A 14,895-nucleotide genomic window follows, 5' to 3' on the forward strand; every position below is an offset into this window, starting at 1 on the left:
GGTCATAGGCAAGTACTTGGCTAGCTGCTCTTGTGAGGCATTTTACGTCAAGCCAGTTTCCCTTTTTCTGCTAAAAATAACCTATTCCATTTGGTTACAGACTAGCCTTACCCATTCCTATGGTCAATAATTATATATTATCCTTATTGAGAATAACTGGGATCATACCATAGATAATTTGAGGGGGCCCCTGCATGACATAAAGAATTTAGGACCTGCATCTGTTCATTAGTAGTACAGGGGGGCAGTCCTGGGGTAAATTTTCTGTTTCCCATCCATAAATCTAAGTTGCTCTTGAAAATGGACAAGGATGAACTTTGTTTTATGTGGATGGGGAGTCAGTTCCACAGCAGTGGTATCCTCTGCAAGATATACCTGTCCCTCCAAACTGTTCTATTGATGTTGCAGAAGAGGTTTAGATCCCTAGACAGAGTACTTCTGATGCCATTTGATAGCTTATCTGCAGTAAATCCATCAGTAATGGATCAGAGGATGCCTTGTACGCCGGTCACAGGTCACACCTCTTAGCAGTATATAGAATACAGAGTATAGTGACACAAATTTGAGTCAAAAAATGTAGGATATGTTATTTAGGTCTAGTATCCCTTTTAGTGGAAGATCTCTCTGGGTGTTCCAGTTGTTGTACATGTCTGTACAGATACATACCAAAGGGGAAATTACATTCAATGACTGGCCTAATAAGGGCTGAGTAAAAGGGAACAATGTCCTTCTTAGATGAAGACAAAATCCCTCTGTTTATAAGCTGTGCAGTACAGAAGGCTTTCTTACAAAACAACAATAAATACATATTGGTCAAAGGTTAGGCCACTGCTCATATAAGTTCCCAAATCCTGAACTGGGTCAACTCTTAAGGATGTATTGTCAATGTGGTAGTTCTCTAGGGTAGATGACTTCAAAAAAGATACAATAATGCATTATTTGGTGTTTAGTTTCAGACTATGGTGTTGACACCAGTTATTTATTTGAGACCAACCTTCCTGCAGGATGGCCAAGTCATATGGGATTCAAAGACTGCTCTTTGCAGTCATCTGTAAACTTAGTCAGCTAAAGCGGTATTGGCTTTTACTTCAGAAAATTAGATTTTATTTATTTTATTTTATTTTATTTTTTATTTTACATTTGTTAACCGGGCTAGTCTAGCTGGATATATTTCCATTTTCAGTAGAGGCCCTCCACATATAGAGATAAGAGATATATCATGAGCTCAATTAACAGATTACAGGCTGGTAGGACTTAGACAATGAATATTGTTACCCAAACAAGAATAGGACTTAAAAATTTCTAGACAATCTAAATGACATCATAATGAATATTATTACATAGTTTAAAACAAGAAAAAAATGTAAGACCAAGGAAAGAGAAATGTACATTGTTACTAAAAGGAAAGGAGTTTAACTTTCTGGACAATCTAAATAACCTCATATTGAAGGAAGACCAAGGAGGAAAGAGAAACAACAATAGAGAGAGAGAGTTAAAAGAGATACAAGTTTACTGGAAAAGAGTCATAGCCAATAAGGAGGAGAGATATGAGAGAAGTATGTAGGGTGGAAGGAAGCTTAGGGGAGAAAGGAGGCAACAGAATAGGAAATAACATTTAGTCAGGATTAGAGCAGGGACACATCCAGTGGCTTCTGAGGTATGTTCTGAGTTTTAATAGTAGATGGAATGGAAGTAAGTTGATTCCAGTGTTTACCTATGGGAGAAGAGGAGTCACCAGCTAGGTTATTAGATTTGGTTAGGGTAACTAGCAGTTTGCTAGATGGAGTGAGTTCAGATTAGCATATGGGGTTAAGAGGTTAGAAAGTACAGGTGTGTTAAGAGATTGGTAGAAAGCTCTTTGGACAAATGTAAGTTGGGAAAGAAGTAACATGTTTGTCAGTTCAAGCCAGTTCAGTTGCTGCAGATTCAGACAGTGGTGAGTTCTGAAAGGCTTCCCAGTAACAAATCTAGCTATGTTGTAGGTAGTAGACAGTTTGGAAAGATTGTTTTTTGAGGTTAGTATAGAAGAAGAGTGGAAATGAGATGAGAGAGGTTAAGAAAGTCTTAATTCTATAGAAGAGCCCAGTTTCCTGTTTACACATTTAATGGTATTATTGATATGATGACAGTCAGGTAAGATTTTTGTCAGTTGTGACACCTAGCAGTTTGGTAGTAGGGTCAGGTGATATAATAGTTCCATTGTTAGATAAGATAGTGAAATCTAAAGCTGGGGATCTGGTAGGAGTATTAGTTTGAAGTTCGAAATGGATTTAGCAGAGCAAAATTAGTGTGGAGTCATCAGTATATTGTATACAATAGCCCTGGGAATAGCTACTTGTAGGTCATTTTATAAAGAGGAGAAAAGAAGAGGTCCAAGAAGCCTGTTTCCTGTTAGTGAGATAGGAACTAAACCAGTGGATAGCCTACAGGTCAATAAAGAGAGCTGAAGACAGGATTCTTGTTAATAAAGTCTGTGAAAAGGCCTAAAGCCATGTTGACAGTTAGTAAGAATGTTGTTTTTATTAAGTGGTTCATTAACTGATGGTGAACACATTTTTCCATGATCTTTGCAAGTGGGGATAAGAGAGCTATGGGTCTATAATTAGAATAATCATAGGAGTTCCCTCCTTTATGTAAGGGTATGATGTGAGAGATTTTCCAGATATCAGGTATGGTTTCTTCATTTACAGTTCTATTAATGAGAATGGATATAGGATAGGCTATTTCAGAGGCTTTTTGAAGGAATTCAGATGGCAGTTGGTCAGCTGAGGGGAGCATGGTTTGAGTTTGTGGATACATTTCAGAATAAAGGAAGTAGAGATGGGTTGTAGCCTAAAGGTTGGTAGCTTGAAGGATGCAAGGTCAGGATATTGGTGTTGTCTCTAGAGATGAGAGGCCAAGGAATTAATAGTATCAATAAAGAATGAGTTGAAAGTATTGTTTCAGACCGTAGTCTGTCCTGGGTGAAGAAGTTTATTTAGGGTTGTCCAGAATTTTGAGGGTTATTATGATTTGCTTGCTGGAGATTACTATAATAACTTTTATCAGAGAAGATATTTTTTGGTAATGTTTCTTAGGTGCCTAAAAGTCTGATGGTCTATTGAGATTTGCTAGTTCGCCATGTTGACCAAGCTTTGTTTCTAAGTAACATTTTTTGTGTATCTTTTAGATAGCCAAAGGGGTAGGTTTAGATTTAATTGGATGGAGCGTTTTGGAGCATGATTATCTAGAATTGCTAGGAATGTGGTATTGAAGTAAAGGACAGCTTCTTCAAGAGGAAGTGTCTTTAGTGGGTTCCAGTTACAGGCATTTAGTTCACTTTTAAATTGAATAGGGGCTTATGATAGGGTCCTATAGATGGGAGTATTGTTTTTTTGTCTTATATAGGTTAGTTTGTGATCACTAAAGTCATCGGGTAAAGTTCCAGATTGATATTTTAGTAGAGGTTTGTTAATGAGAATCCAATCAAGAATACTTTCTTTGTTGTTAGGTTTGTTTGTCCTAGTAGAGGTGTCTATTGTCTGTGTAAAGCCATGGAGGTTAATATGAGAGGCTGGGTTGTTAGTGTTTAACGAGGACCAGTCAAGGTTAAGGTCTCCAAGTATTATGGTTTCTTGGCCCAACTAAGGATATTTTCTATGGTAGTAGAGTTATTTCCAGGAGGTAGATAAATACAGATAATATAGATAGATTTTTTCGGTTTAGTTGAAGCTTTGAGATAAGAAGTTCAGTCTTGGTAATGTCCAGGTTCTCATTGGGTACTAATGTTACATTTAGTTCAGTTTTGAATAATATTGCCACCTCCTCCTTTTTAGTTTTATGGCGGTGAGTCTTAAGATGTTGTAACCTGGAGGAATAATTTCATTATCTGTAGTAAAGGGTTTTAACCAGGTTTCAGTTAAACAGAGAATATCAAAGGAGGTTCAAAAGAAGGAGTGGAGATGGGTGATTTTGTTATTGACATTAAGGTGCCCTAGAGTAGAGTATTTGCATTGGAGGTTGGTATTAGTAGGGAAGAGTTTAGTGTAACAGGTATAGTATCAGATGTAGAGGCTAAGGGCCATGGGTTTGGGTGAATGTCCCCATCTGCCAAGATGGAGGAGATTCTGGATTTTAATATGAGACAGCCTATGATATATGGCTAGAAGGTAGCTAGGGTAGATGTAATATTAAATCAAAGGCTGTATGTTTGGGAGAGTAGATAAGGTGGTAGTTAAGGTGTGATTCATAACAGGTCAGGAAGTAGGGTAGTGTGAGAGCAAGAGAAGTACTCAGCAGAAGTGTTAGCTTTAACAGAGTAGTTTCTGTTACAGAGGTCTTAGAAGAAGTTTTGTAAGCTTTGATGGACATGTTGAGGAGAGAAAGAAAGGATGAAGCAAAGGAATTAGACTCAGATTATAGAATAAGTAAGACAGGTTAGATGGATAAGTTAGAGTAAGTATTTATCTTTGGGTGGGGAGGGAGGATAGGAGGATATATGGATAGATGCCAAACAGAAGAGGTCCCAGCAGAGAACCCTGGGGGATTCCACTGGTGACTGATCTCTTTGTGAACGTAACTTCCTCTGTTTTGATTATATGCATCCTATCTGTGAGCCAGTAGGAAAGCCAGTGGGTGACAGAGGTTTATTCCCAATTTACTTAACTTTTCCACTATGCCTCAGTGGAAAATTGCGTCAAAAGCTTCGGCCAGGGTGAAGTATGCATTTTGTACTGTTTTGCCTTCATGCATGGCTTTGCTGACCTTTTCAAAAAATTCCAGCAGCTTGAGTCAGCATGACCTGCCCTAGATGAATCCAAACTGAGATAGGTCTAGTGTTTAGAGGTTCCCTTTGCCCTGACTGATTAAATCAATTATAAGTCTTTCCATTTCTTTGCATATGAGGCTGGTCAGACATATGGGTCTGTAATTGCCTGGGTCTGTAGAAGGTCCTCCCTTATGCAGGGGAATGATTGTAGCTGTTCTCGATTCACTTCGTACAAAACCTGTGAGGAGGCTGAGACCAAACAGTGTTATTAAGCATGTGGCTAAATCATGCTTCATGATATTTAAGATGCATACAGGGATATTGCCAGGACCCATCGATGCAGTATTTTTAGCTTTTGATAGCACTTTTTGGATATGATCTTGTGTGATAGCTGGAGGTGAGACAGTTTCAGGTACATCTTGAGAGACAGATGGAGGGGAGAGAGTGTAAAGTTAGATCTAAAATTATCAGCCAGTAGGTTAGGTACATCTTCATTCTCAGTGTGGGTAACATCATTCACAATCACCTCAGTGCATTGCTGCATTCTGCTTGATATTACAAATATAACTAAAAATGTCTTGTGATTATTTTTGGCTTGGGTAACTATTTTAGCCTCAAACCTGGCCTTTGTGTATTTTATTAAGTTCCTAATGTTTATTTCAGTGACAAGGGCTCTACAAATGTAAAATAAATAAAAATTAAGTTCCTGAATTGATTGTTTATTTCAGTGACAAGGGCTCTAACATTCTGGCAATTACTTTTTTTTACTTTTGGTCAAAATTCTTTTCCTTTTACTGCAAAGCATGTTGATATCATGGTTCCACCATGTGGGTGTATTTCTGGGATTTGCTCTGCCCTTATTTCTATGGTGTAGAACTGCATCTGTGCAGCTGTTTACATGCTGATATAGTGTGGTAACGTATGTTTCTGCATGTTCAATGTGGAGTTAACTGGGTTTGCTGTGGATTTGAAGCTTGCCAGCGTATCACTTAGGAGTAGGTAGTCTTAAAGAAATTTCTATAGGTACCTTGGATGGAAAGGATCTCTGGTTTCAGTTTTATTTTGAAGGAAACTACTTTATGGCCAGACTTAATAAGTGATGAAAATATGCAGGGGATGGTGCAAGATGCTCCCACATTAGTGAGGACAAGATCCAAAATGTCATTCTCCCTAGTGGGAACTCTGATTAATTGATCCAGGGCATTTGTACTGACAAAGCCCAGGAATTTTGTGCATCAAATGTTTGATAATCAGGTGGATTTTCTCCGCCTCACAATTATTGGTGAATGATTTAATTTATATTAAACTGTTTCAGAAAGGGACATTACTAATTTTTTTTTTGCACCCAAGTAGCCATTCCAGATATTTATCAATAAGTGAGTTTGTGAGGATAATTAAGAATACTACCAGATTTCATGATTGTGATTGAGCACTTTTCTACCTGACAAGTAAATTATTAGAGATAATTTATAATAAATAAATCAGTGAGGAGAAAAGGCTAAGGTAGAGGGGATGGAAATAGAAGTATTGCGAGAAAAACAGAAAAACGGATGAAGAGTTCTGTCAATACTAATTATGTTCCACAGGCTATAAATGATACATTATTTTGTGTGACTAAATAAACTACTTCTATTGATTACTTTATTAAGATTATTAGGCAGTAACAGAATATGTTGTTCTCTGATCCATATCTGGCAACTGCATTGCCTAAGTATGTGATTTTTTTCTTACAAGAGGCTATGCAGTCTGGGAGAATTAATATCATCTAAATTTTATTTCCATAAAAATTTCTGAATGTACAAGGGATGTTTTTCTGTGGCAGATGTAATGTAAGCAAATTAGTTTTATTTACTAATGAAGTTAGAATAAATGGAAAAGTGCACACACAGAGTTAAACAATTGTTTAATTGTCATAGTTCTATGGTAGTATATGTAGTTCAATGCATCTGTTCTACTACAGAACACAACAAGTGGTATAGAGGACAGACAAAAAGAATGCGAAGGTTCTCATTCAGTAACTTATTAGGGATGTGAGTAGTGTTTATACTTCAAATACTGTAGCTCAACACAGTAAAGATGTTCATCAGGGAGACATTATTACAATTATTCTTTTCCGTATTAGCTACAGTTAATCTGGCAAGAGGAGGTGACAAGTGCTCTATGCTACTCTGAAAATTAACACTTTGTCCCCTGCAGGTTTAAATAATGAGATGGTCTAGTGTTTTTGTTTGCATTTATTTGTACTAGTTTATACAATTTCTCTTTTCCTTATTTTTTCTTCCTTTCCAATTTTTAGCCTTGTAGAGTTTAATTATATTTAATTTAATCATAGCAATAATTAGTGTTAAACATAAAGTAATTGATTAATTTAAAGGTGAGAATTCATTAACAGTAAATACAGACATTTATAAAAAGGTTGTTTGCATCTCATTAAAGATACATATCTCCTCGTAAAGGCATAAGCCAAAGCACTATGAAGATTTTGACTTTAACTTCTATGTTTTATGTTTTGTGTATTTATTTTCATTCATTGTGTGGAACTACCAATCATTGGGAAGCCTGGCAGCAGTTGGTTTGTGATTAGTTTTAATGCTTTGCTCATGGTGAAAGAAGGAGCAGAGGTTCACTGATTCCTGACCATCTTTGGATTGGCATTTTCTTGATCAGTCTGTTTGCCAATTTGATAGAAACTACTTAAATTTTTTTCTGAATTGTTGGGACTTGCTCTTGTGCTGACCTGCTAAACTTGATAGCCACAGCATCTAGCAGAAGAAGGCTATACAGCCCTGCAACATCTGGGACAGGACTGCTCATCACCAAAGAGCCTGGGACCCAGGAAGACATTGATTCCTAGCTATGTAAAGCTGTGGCAAGACCAGCACTAGTAATGGCTAGGAATACCAAAAGGCAATTCGTTTTCACTAAATACTGACAGATTAGCTACCTTTTAAACTAACTTCAGATATCACCTTAAATTCTTCATCCATAAAACTTTAGGGTCTACTATAGCAGTACTACACTAAGAAACATAATTAAGCAGTATGCTCACGCCCCATCTGTGGCCAGTCTTATTATAGGACATGTTCTACTGTAATACTGCAACTGCCTTATGGTTATTGAATGCTCACTGCTGCTACCAACTGCTAATGCAACCTGTGAAAGATGCAACATACACAGAAACCTCTTGCATCAGTCCACTATAACTAAGCATCACACCTCAACAGTACCACATTAGTCACAGCACACTTCTAGGCCCATAATGTACACTGAGGTTGTAAAGAAAAAATGCCAAACACTCCTAGAATACACACTATAATATCTCATACTCCACTAAACAAAGCAACACCTGATATTTCTCAACATATACTCCAAAAAATCTCACCCAACAGTCATTAGGAAAGAAGGCTTAAGCCCTACAAATTATGCTTCCACACAAGGACATGTTTAGCTATAGGTGACTCTACAGTTAGGCATACCGACTCCAGACTCACCAGACTGTAAAGAACTGGGTGACTGCAAGCTGCTTGTCCTGTGCCAGCATCTGTGATGTTAAAAGGGTCTTAACAACCCTTAAGCCAGACAAATATTACCACAACACAGTGATGCCCCATATTGGAATGACCTGAGGCAATCCACCCAGAAGGCCATGCGAAGAGACATAAAAAAACTTGATATGCATATGTTAGATACAGGAAAGACATTGATCTTGAGTAGTATCTTGCCTTCACCAAGAATGATGCCTAGATACCAAAACAAGATAACAAAACAAGATAACAGGATTTAACAGCTTGCTACATAACTGGTGACATCCTAAGGGGGTCCAGTATGTGTCAGTCTGGGATGAGATGGTAGATAAGACTTCCTGTTTTGCCAGGAGTGGCTTACACCTCTTATACTAGGAGTACCACATACTGGATAAAGCCTTTTCTGTACCACAGTGCATTTTTTTCTGCAGACCCTCTACTAGACAGTCCCATATAACAGTTTCAAATTCTAATTCAGACATCATGGTGGTACTATTCAATGCTAGGAGTCTAAACGGAAAGATGCCAGAACTTGAGGTCATCCTGCAACTTGAGCACATTCATATTTGTGAAGTTACTATAACATGGTTTCAATGGGATGACGGTGCTCCCTCTACAACAGGGTTTAGCAACTATCATCCCTTCAGACCCTTGAGTAACTGTGGAGGATATCTGTATTCTTAGAAACATCACTACCTTTCGTCAAATTACCAATGACTCTAATTTGATGCTCCTGGAGATCCAAATCACCATTATCAAATCCTACTTCAATGTTAGGTGCACATTACCCCAAAATTATGCAGAAAAAATTCTTCTGACAATGGCATAGTCCATTGACAGAACTCGCCATTAAAACCTTTTCTGGTGTTCCAAGGGAAAATGACTGAGCAACAGAAAGAAGCTCAGAAGCTAACTAGAGAAAAACAGGAGTACCTCAGACTTGAATCAGGGACTGGTGTTTGGTGGTCAAGATAATGAAGAAAATCACCAAAAATATGAAGTAGCAGGATGACATTGGATGTACTGCAAAGTGTCATTTCCATAGTTTGGACATGAGGATTCTGCTTCTTCAAGAAGTACAGTAGGAAGAAAAGAAAAAAAATACTAAAAGTTTGTGAGCTATGTTAAACTGGTGGGAGGATTCTAAAGTACAATTCTCACTTTGTCATTAATGTTTAGAAAGATAATGAAGGAACTGAATGTGTAGCTGTAAGTAAGCAGTTGTTTTTTTCTCTTTCATAAAATGATTAATAAAAGTATTGAAGTCCAATGCATTTTACACTGTAAGCTCTGTACAGTATGCACATATACTTTAAATGTGAGGTGTGGGACTCATCATTGATTGCTGTAATTGACAGATGAAAGTAGTACTTTTCTTTTGTAATGTCTAAGGGTTTACATTGTAACATGACTAAGGCTAGATACAAGCAGTATAATGTGATCTTGGGATGCAAGGGGAAAGAGGTAGGAGTGAAGTGACCATTTGTGTATTAAATTTAATTTATCAAGGTCTCCATGGTGTTATTCATATAGGTGGACATATACAAACAAACATGTAAAATGATAATTTTCCAGCATTTAAGCTGACCTCCATCATGCATCTGCAAAACTATTAGCTGGTCTTTTTTGCCTACCAGAAAACTCTGCAGTTGCAAATGACCTGTCTGCAGGTACACACAATTAATCAGAAAATGACTGAAATGTGAACTTTGAGGCATCCCAATGGAAAACACTAAATAAATTAATTGTAATACAATGAAATGAATACAAAACAGGTGCATTCCTAGTAAAATCCATAATTTCAGTATAAATCACAGCAATGCAAAATCTATTAATTTAATCACAGCCAGGGAACTCTTTCTTAAGGCTAAAAATAATTTAACTGAGTGTATGCAAGTTGTTTTTCATATTTGAGAGGAAAGTTGAGATAGGACAAAAATGGATGGGGTTGGGACCAGAAAGAACACTGGCTCTAACATTCATTTTCAGCTTCATTAAACCTAACTTTAGAATAAGTGAAGCCTGTGAATGTAGCTGTATTTCAGACATCTGCTTGTATATGGAGGGGTAATGTCCAGTTTTTGAAAGTTTGTTTAGTTGTGCGTATTTGCCATGACTTAAAAGGGGTTGGAAGTTAAAAACGAAAATATTCAGGTTTTTATTTCCATGTCTGTTGTAAATAAAAGAAAAAGTCTGAGGAAATGTGACACTGATGCAAATTTGTAATTGCAAATATGATTAGCTTGCCAGACATTAATATATGTACACAGGTTGCAAATTGGAAAAATATATTTTAAAAAACTGTCATGAGGAATATATGAAAGTAACAGCATCTTATCAGAATGACTGCCTTACCAATCTTATCATGGAATGTGAAGGTATGAACAAGAAGCAAAGAGTTGTGTCTTTTCGGCTTTTCCCGGTTAGGGGTCGCCACAGCGGAACTCCGATCCACTAATGATTGGTAGTTGAGTTTTACGTGCCGAGTTACCAGCCCTGACACACAATCTTCAACGAAGGTACGCCCATTTACGCATGTCTCCACGCAGAAGACACTCTAGCTGAGAACTGAACCGGACAGCGTCTTACTGCGAGGCGACAACGCTACCGCAGCGCCACCACCGTGGGTAACAAGAAGCAAAGAGTACTGAATTATATTAAAAAGTGCAGGGAACAAATAGCAATCTTACAGGAGAAGCTGACAGAACTGTGTGAATTTGCAAAGAAGGTATTTCAGAAATGGCTATTCAGCAGAGTATCAGGAACAGAGGAAAAGGAGGTAATAATAATAATGACTGTGAGTAGGGCTCCAATACTGACAGAGGAGAAGAAAAACTACAACAGCAGATTTGTGGAAATAAGGGGTTATTGGTAGGGAGGAAGATTACATTGGCATGTATTTATATTCCACTTAAAAGTACCATTACGGAACTTATAAAAATTATAAGAAAGCAATTATCTTCCAGCAGGGAATATTATCGATGGGTGGGGAGTGCATGGGTATTGAACTGAAGGCTTTAAAACACATCCAATAATTATTTCAGATGATGTACCAATAAAGACTAAGGTAAAGATTCAGTGTAATCAAGTAAAAATGAGGCACTGATACTTTCCTACAATTTATGGAAAGGGTAGCGGAAATTATTCAAAAGTTATCCGGAAATAGAGAATTTTCCTCAGAAAGAATAGCTGAAAAAGCGAAAAAAAAGCAAGTGTTAAAGAGAAAATAAGGGAGTATTTGGATAATACACATTAGTTTAGAAAGGTTTCTGTTAAGCACATATTGTTTATAACAACCCTCGATTAAAAAAATATATTAGCACAACATATTAGGCAGCAAAAACTTGAAAGGGGTATTGTCAAATACACGCAGCCTATGACTAAGAAATAAATAACCAGAGACCCTAACAAGGTTTAGAGATGCTTTGAAATTCAATAAACATCTCTGTATAGTAGAGGAATGGGAAATCAAGAAAATACACAAAAAATATTTATGGAAGATATAAATATGCCATGGTTAGAGAAAGATGAAACTCAAGAGTTAATAACTGAGATGGGAGGGGGTGACATAGAAATGGTGAAGTATAATTAATCAAACAGGTAGTCTCTAGGAACAGGGCATATTCCTTTAAAATCTTGGAAGTTCGGAGGATAAAAGTAAGATCTTAAAGGTTTATCTAACAATATTTTAAAAGAAGAGATATTATCATTATCTTGTAAAAAAAATCTAGAGTAACTATTCTACCCAAAGAGTGCAAAGACCCATTAAACCCAACTTTATCTAGACCAGTTTCAACTGTGAACCATGATTCTAAAGAGCTTACCTTTATACTAGCTAAGAGAATGGCTAAGGTGTTGCCAAAACTGACAGATATGGATCAGTCTAGTTTTGCGAAGAGGAGGCAAACATTTGACAACATGACCAGAGGGAGGCAGAGTGCAAAAAGGTCATGGTACTTTTATGGCAGGCATTCAATAGAGTTATCTGAATTTTTTATGAGTAGGGAAATGGTAACATTCATGTTTCTTGATAGAATAATGAGGTTAATTAGGAAGATATGTGAAGGGTCAGAGGCAAGAACCAAACAGATAAACTTTGTTTGAACAGACGAACCAGTCAGGGGAGTCCTTTTTCCCATTTATTATTTGCCCTATACTTAGAGCCATTTACAAAGAAAATAAGGGACTCACAAATTCATGGCTATATCTGGTATGCTACTCTAGAAAAAATAGCATTGTTTGCAGACGGTGTTATTCTGTACTTGATAAATCCAAAAAAAAAATTCAGTAATGTGAAACATTTTAAAATAGTTTCATATTTTTCAGGATATAAAATATATAAATAAATAAAACAAAGGCTATAGTGGTCAATGATCCCACACATTAATTGGTTCAGCGATACCCATATTTACGTTGACATGAGATGATTAAATATTTAGGTGCATGGATTAAAAAGAATTATGTTATGGAAGCTAAGAATATTTAGCAAGAGACTTAAAACTTAATACAAATACTGAGAAGTTGAAAGAACTGTGGAAATGGGTAGTAAGATACAAGCAGTGAAAATATTTCTAATCCCTTTAATACAGGGCGGGGGGGGGGTTTTTTTTTGTGGCCAGTCTTATTATAGGACATGTTCTACTGTAATACTGCAACTGCCTTATGGTTATTGAATGCTCACTGCTGCTACCAACTGCTAATGCAACCTGTGAAAGATGCAACATACACAGAAACCTCTTGCATCAGTCCACTATAACTAAGCATCACACCTCAACAGTACCACATTAGTCACAGCACACTTCTAGGCCCATAATGTACACTGAGGTTGTAAAGAAAAAATGCCAAACACTCCTAGAATACACACTATAATATCTCATACTCCACTAAACAAAGCAACACCTGATATTTCTCAACATATACTCCAAAAAATCTCACCCAACAGTCATTAGGAAAGAAGGCTTAAGCCCTACAAATTATGCTTCCACACAAGGACATGTTTAGCTATAGGTGACTCTACAGTTAGGCATACCGACTCCAGACTCACCAGACTGTAAAAGAACTGGGTGACTGCAAGCTGCTTGTCCTGTGCCAGCATCTGTGATGTTAAAAGGGTCTTAACAACCCTTAAGCCAGACAAATATTACCACAACACAGTGATGCCCCATATTGGAATGACCTGAGGCAATCCACCCAGAAGGCCATGCGAAGAGACATAAAAAAACTCGATATGCATATGTTAGATACAGGAAAGACATTGATCTTGAGTAGTATCTTGCCTTCACCAAGAATGATGCCTAGATACCAAAACAAGATAACAAAACAAGATAACAGGATTTAACAGCTTGCTACATAACTGGTGACATCCTAAGGGGGTCCAGTATGTGTCAGTCTGGGATGAGATGGTAGATAAGACTTCCTGTTTTGCCAGGAGTGGCTTACACCTCTTATACTAGGAGTACCACATACTGGATAAAGCCTTTTCTGTACCACAGTGCATTTTTTTCTGCAGACCCTCTACTAGACAGTCCCATATAACAGTTTCAAATTCTAATTCAGACAACATCATGGTGGTACTATTCAATGCTAGGAGTCTAAATGGAAAGATGCCAGAACTTGAGGTCATCCTGCAACTTGAGCACATTCATATTTGTGAAGTTACTATAACATGGTTTCAATGGGATGACGGTGCTCCCTCTACAACAGGGTTTAGCAACTATCATCCCTTCAGACCCTTGAGTAACTGTGGAGGATATCTGTATTCTTAGAAACATCACTACCTTTCTTCAAATTACCAATGACTCTAATTTGATGCTCCTGGAGATCCAAATCACCATTATCAAATCCTACTTCAATGTTAGGTGCACATTACCCCAAAATTATGCAGAAAAAAATCTTCTGACAATGGCATAGTCCATTGACAGAACTCGCCATTAAAACCTTTTCTGGTGTTCCAAGGGAAAATGACTGAGCAACAGAAAGAAGCCCAGAAGCTAACTAGAGAAAAACAGGAGTACCTCAGACTTGAATCAGGGACTGGTGTTGGGTGGTCAAGATAATGAAGAAAATCACCAAAAATATGAAGTAGCAGGATGACATTGGATGTACTGCAAAGTGTCATTTCCATAGTTTGGACATGAGGATTCTGCTTCTTCAAGAAGTACAGTAGGAAGAAAAGAAAAAAAATACTAAAAGTTTGTGAGCTATGTTAAACTGGTGGGAGGATTCTAAAGTACAATTCTCACTTTGTCATTAATGTTTAGAAAGATAATGAAGGAACTGAATGTGCAGCTGTAAGTAAGCAGTTGTTTTTTTCTCTTTCATAAAATGATTAATAAAAGTATTGAAGTCCAATGCATTTTACGCTGAAAGCTCTGTACAGTATGCACATATACTTTAAATGTGAGGTGTGGGACTCATCATTGATTGCTGTTAATGACAGTGATACTAAAGTAGTACTTTTCTTTTGTAATGTCTAAGGGTTTACATTGTAACATGACTAAGGCTAGATACAAGCAGTATAATGTGATCTTGGGATGCAAGGGGAAAGAGGTAGAAGTGAAGTGACCACTTGTGTATTAAATTTAATTTATCAAGGTCTCCATGGTGTTATTCATATAGGTGGAC

This window comes from Protopterus annectens, chromosome 3.part0 (genome assembly GCF_019279795.1).
Source record: "Protopterus annectens isolate FY-2018-M chromosome 3.part0, PAN1.0, whole genome shotgun sequence".
In the NCBI taxonomy this organism is placed as follows: domain Eukaryota; kingdom Metazoa; phylum Chordata; order Ceratodontiformes; family Protopteridae; genus Protopterus; species Protopterus annectens.